At 43.2% G+C, this 5,751-nt stretch overlaps 1 long non-coding RNA gene across 1 annotated transcript; it reads left to right on the forward strand.

Annotated features, from left to right (window-relative positions):
• The first annotated feature begins 3,232 nt into the window (after positions 1-3,232).
• On the forward strand, positions 3,233-4,462 carry LOC143934892 (uncharacterized). Its single transcript, XR_013263419.1, has 2 exons — positions 3,233-4,010; positions 4,111-4,462. It is a non-coding gene; the product is annotated as an uncharacterized LOC143934892 (long non-coding RNA).
• Positions 4,463-5,751: the final 1,289 nt, after the last annotated feature.

Consider the following 5,751-nt stretch of genomic DNA (forward strand, 5'->3'; position numbering starts at 1 on the left):
CAGAAACCTGCGTTACATCAGAGGGGGGCGGGGTCACCCATACGTACTTTAATAGGGTTCTAAAGTTCACACAAAGTTTAGGTCTGTTGGCAGGTTCTGGTGCGAACCGAACCGGTGGGTGTTTGGCTCATCCTTTACTCGCCAGAGAGAATAAGTTCAGTGCTCACAACCTTTCTTCATAACTAATATCCTTCAGTCCCTTTATTAGCTAGTTAGTCGTTGAGACAGAAGGGCGCCAACTCCAGTCTCAGATGCATCAACCTCAAGGATAAAGGGTAATGTAGGATCAGGATTTGCCAAAACAGGAGCTGAAACAAAAGCTGCCTTGAGACTCTCAAAGGAATTAATGGAATACGGAGACCAATTCTGTGGGTTACTGTCCTTTCTGGTCATATCAGTCAGGGGTTTGACCAGAGATGAGAAGTTACGAATAAACATCTAATAATACTTAGCAAAGCCAAAAAAACGTTGTAATGGACGTAAACCCACGTGTTAGTGCCACTGTAGGACTGCTGAAGGTTTCTCTGGGTCCATCAAAAATTCAGCAGTGGAAATTACATAACCCAAGAATTTAACCTGTTCACGATGGCACTCGCACTTCTCCAGTTTACAATACAGTTTCTTTTTTCTCAGCCTCTGAAGCACATGACAGACATCTGTGTGGTGGCTCTCTAGGGAATTTGAAAATATGAGGATATCTGGGTGGGTGGGAGAGAGAGGTCTTCTCCAGTGAGATTTTTACCCCGTGGCTTTCTTTAATCTTATATTGGTTTAGATATATATATAGACGACCTATTGGTTATCTGGACTAGCACTGAAAAAGAGCTATGTTTTTTTAGAACAATTCAGTATCAACCGATATAACTTGAAATTCTCTCATTCTATTCTATTATTCTAACACACCTAAACCTCTAGCTAGGCACAGATGGATACATCAATACAGATCTATATAGAAAGCACAGTGCTGGCAGCACGCTACTTCATGCCCATAGTCTACACCCATTGCCACTGGTTAGAAGCATCCCCTTTGCTCAACATCTACGTTTACGTAGGAAAGACCAAGAATTCCTTGGGCGAATTCCTGGATAAATATTGTGTTATGCGCAATTTATGGGAGGTGAAAAACCCGTTATATCACAATAAAGCAGCTAGGAAGGCAACGCTGGAGAAGCTGCTTGAATTTGTAAAGACCCGGGCCCCCAATGCAGACATGAGGTCTCTGGAAACAAAAATTGGTAGCTTGAGAAGCACCTATAGGAAGAAGTATCAGAAGGCCCAGCAATCCCTGAGGTTAGGAGCAGCAGCAGACCAGGTGTATGCACCCAGTCTCAGGTGCCTCCCCTCTGCCTTCCATACAAAAGGCCCAGGAAGGGTACTAAAACAGAGGAGGCAGCACTGGCCCTCATCAAGGAGGCTAATGAGGCCCTGAAATCCCCCCTCAATGCTGTAGAGGCCTATGGCTTCTACATAGCCTCCAATTTACAGCAAATGGAGGAGGGCCAACCTGCGGAAATTTGAGAAACTAATTTTTACAACCATCCATGAGGGGTTGAGTGGTGAACTAACTGACAATGACCACCTGTGTGCGCATGAGCTTGACGCATGCGCTGTATATAAAGCGTTACCGCGAGGACGTACGTTTTTCCGAACGGAAGCAGCGAGTGATACACATGACGGTAAGATGGTGATTTTTTTATTTTTAGGGTTTTAGGCCTGCGTTAGGAATGTATATAGTGGGATTTTACCTTGTGGATGGTTAGTTGATTTTAATGTGGGTTGGTGATTGAGTGGGGTTGGTGTTTTGTGTGGGTGTGTGTGTGTGTGGGGGTGGGTGTGTGGGGGGGGGGGGGGTAGTGTGTGTGGTAGTGTGGGTGTGTGTGGGTGTGTGTGGGTGTGTGTGGGGGTGGGGGTGGGGGTGGGTGTGTGGGGGGGTAGTGTGTGTGGTAGTGTGGGTGTGTGTGGGGGGGGGTAGTGTGTGTGTGTGGGGGTAGTGTGGGTGGGTGTAGTGTGTGTCTCGCCTACATTGTCACAATATAAATAGTGTGCGTTTGGTCTGACATTAGTATTTATGTTTTTTTTTTTTTTTTTTTTTTTTTTTCAGACCTAAAAATGCAAAAGTACAGTCCGGACCCCTTTAGGGAGGAGGCATTCCTGTCAAAATTCATCGAGCTGTTTGAGATGCACAGGAACCTGTGGGATGCCAAGCACCCACTATATTCAAACCGTCCTGCCCGGAGGAAAACACTGGGGACACTTTTGAAGTTTGTGAAAACCCGACTCCCCCAGGCAGACATTACGTTTGTGGGGTCCAAAATTCAGGTCCTGCGGAACATGTATAGGCGGGAGCGCAACAAGATCCTAGAGTCCCGCACATCAGGAGCAGCAGCAGATAAGATATATGTACCTAAGCTGTGGTACTACAACAGGCTGCGTTTTCTGGATGACCCGTCAGAAGCCAGGCAGTCACTTTCCACTCTTCCGTCTACCCTTCCCTCCACCTCAGCTGAGCCACCCCAGGAAGATCCAGACCCTTCCTTCCTGGAAGAAGTTGATGCGCCCAGCTGGAGCCAGGTATATTTTAGTTTATAAAGTTTGGATTGCTCAAATATTAATGATGTAAAGTTCAATGTTTGAATTGCTTACAAATCTAGGATTTCATCACAAATTAAATTAGATATAAGGATACAGTATAAAAGATAAGTGACCTGCTGCAGTACCAAAGGTACTGCAGCAGGTCACTTATCTTTTAAACTATATAATTTGGGTGGAAGACACCTGCTCCTTTGGTGACCATGCTGCACAATTACTCATTATCCTTATCCTTAGTTAATATTCGTCTGTATGTATATCCCTATTCATTTATAATCCCAGTTTCGGGTTTATAAACCTGCGGTTTGAAATTATTTATATATGTGTTTCCATCAGTTATTGAGAACTTTTTTAATATTATTTTTTCCAGTTTTTGTTTTTCCTGGAATTTATTTATCAATCAATTGAACATATGGGCTGTTTTTGCTGGGTATGTTGCAGTCATTTTTTCGGGGTTGCGATGCGCTCAGCTCCCTCCCTACCTCCCTTTGTGGATCACAGGGGGTGGTGGGGTTCGATCTCAGCGCATCGGCGCCATGCATAAAGGGGCCCCTCGAGTGGTGTCAATAGACACTGCAAGGTGGGAGTCTATTGTTTGTTTTGTGTGTTTTTTTTTTTTTTTTTTTTTCTTTTCCTTCTGTCTTTCCACCTGATGCTGCAGCTAAGATGGAGGGGCACCCACTGAGGTATGGATTATCCTCAGCTGTGAGTGTTCCCTCATCTTTTCACAGCTGCAAAAGACATCATGCATGACGCTGGCGGGGATCCGCCCAGAGCCTGGGGTATATGAGCTGGGACAGACAGACAGTTCACTCCTCCACTGTGCTCCACTAGGAAGAGATCACTCCTTAACTCTACATATGGGTAATAGTTTTATGCATGTTTTTTTTTGTTTTTGTTTCGTTTTTCCTCTCTCCTTTTTGCACATACATTGTTTCATTCAGAGCACTGCACAGACTTTTTTACACATTTGAATTGGATGATTGTGTACTTCCCCATCATCCATTCCCACCTATTTAACACACATTTAGTCTTCTCCTATTTCCCAATCATTTATGTATATCTCATTCACACACACTTTTCAGCCATCAGCTATATTCATTCAACACGTTCAATCCAACACTCAGTGTCCTGCTTTTGGGTTTTTTTTTTTTTTTTTTTTTTTTTGTTTTTTTTTTGTGACCCATCACACTTTTCTTCTTTTCTTTTCTTTTTTCTCTTTCGCAGATTTGGGTAACACACATATACATTTAGTACCTAGTGGACCTGTGTTGAGGATGTCTGTTTCGGTTCCCCCTGGCCTGCCCCCTGACATTGTTGGGGGATGGTCTGAACCCTGCCTCAACCCCGGATGAGACGGTTTTATCCCAGCTCTAACAGTTCCCATTGCTGGAAGTTCTGCCCAATCTTTGGGCTATTTTGTAAGTCACTTTATCAATCAAGTGGACCAATTTGATATTTTCTCTATTTAACTGAGGTTCCGCCTATATTAACATTTGTCATATTTATTTGCTTTTTTAGTAAAAACATGCATCCCACCCCTGATGACTGGCAAGAAGCCAAGAAACGCGTCGGGTTCTCAAACTAAGGATGCCTACCTAAGCTTATTTTTATCCTTGATAATATCAACTTTTGTCTTATTGAGTTTGCACTCGTTCATGTGATTTTATGATTTTTGATTTATGCATTTCTGTTATGAACTGCATCCATGTATGTCCATTGATTTGTCTATACTTCTAGATTCTCGGATTACTATTATGAAGATACATTGAGTGTATATCCATATTTATACTACTGTACTACTATTGTATGCATTCCGATCTTGGACAACCCCTAGTGGCTATTGATTATAAATTAAATCTAAATCATTTTATTCACATGTGTTCATACATTGTTATTTTCAATCGACATGCTTCGTTTAAAGTCCCACTTGTTCCCCTTTTCTTTTTACATAAGGATACAGTAGTTTCCACAAATGTGGCTAAAATCTTGGTGAACTGATGGAAAAATGATGGTGTCAAAATGATAGCCTTTTGGATTTCAAGACAAATGTATTTGCAAGTGAGAACTGTAAAATTGTCAGTGATTGATGAGGTCAAAATATATACATATTTTATTTATTTATTTATTTATTTTTTACACAGGATGAGCTCACCCAGGAGGAGGCTGGGACCAGTGGTATGGAGGAGGAGGCCGGGACCAGCCACACGCAGGAGATAGCTGGGCCCAGCAGGAGCCTGACAGAAAGTCAGGTCCCTCCCCTCCGCCTAGCCAGCAAAAGGCCCAGGAGGATGACACAGACAGAGGAGGAGTCATTGGCGCTTATACGTCAAGCGAGCCAATTGCTTAGCAAACCCCCCAATCCTGAAGAGGCCTACGCTACTTATTTGGCCAGCAAGTTGCTTGAAATGGACAAGGGACAGCGCAACTTGTGCGAGGCTATTTTCTTTGATAGTATTCAGAGGGGTTTGAAGGGTGAGCTAACACCAACCACCAGACTCTACAACACAGACCCTACTGCTCCTCCTCCTCCTCCTCCTCCTACCACAAGTCCACCACCAGAGGCACAGCCTCCAGTGAAGCGTGGAGGGAAGGCTACACGGAAGAGTCGGAAGTGACTGCCTGGCTTCAGTCTGCTCTGACAGAAGACGCAGGCTGTTGTAGTACCACAGTCTGGGGACATAGATGTCATCTGCTGCTGTTCCTGGTCTGTGGGATTCTAGGACCATGTTGTGCTCCCTATTTTCATGCTTACACAGGATCTGAATTTTGGTGGCCACTGACTTGATGTGTGCCTGGGGGACAAAAGGCTTCACAAACTTCAAAAGTGTCTCCAGTGTTGCCTCCCTCTTGATTTTGTTTTGCACAGACTAAAAATAAAGATTTATTTTTTCCAAAAATATTGTAATTTTTTTTTTTGGATTAAAAAAACAGAGTTTATTTGTGAGTAGGCAGGTACATGTCAAAAGACTATGGGGGTTATTTACAAAACGCACGTTCATGTTAATATAAAAATGCTAACTACAAGTGCAATTTTTAAAGCACTGCAAGTGCACTTGGAAGTGCAGTCGCTGTAAATTTGAGGGTAACATTTGAAATGAGGGGAAGTTCTGCTGATTTTGAACATTCAATCATGTGTAAGCTAAAATGCTGGTTTGGGTA

The sequence above is a fragment of the Lithobates pipiens genome, unplaced genomic scaffold, assembly GCF_037356315.1.
Source record: "Lithobates pipiens isolate NorthernLeopardFrog02 unplaced genomic scaffold, aLitPip1_a1.2 Scaffold_28, whole genome shotgun sequence".
NCBI lineage: Eukaryota > Metazoa > Chordata > Amphibia > Anura > Ranidae > Lithobates > Lithobates pipiens.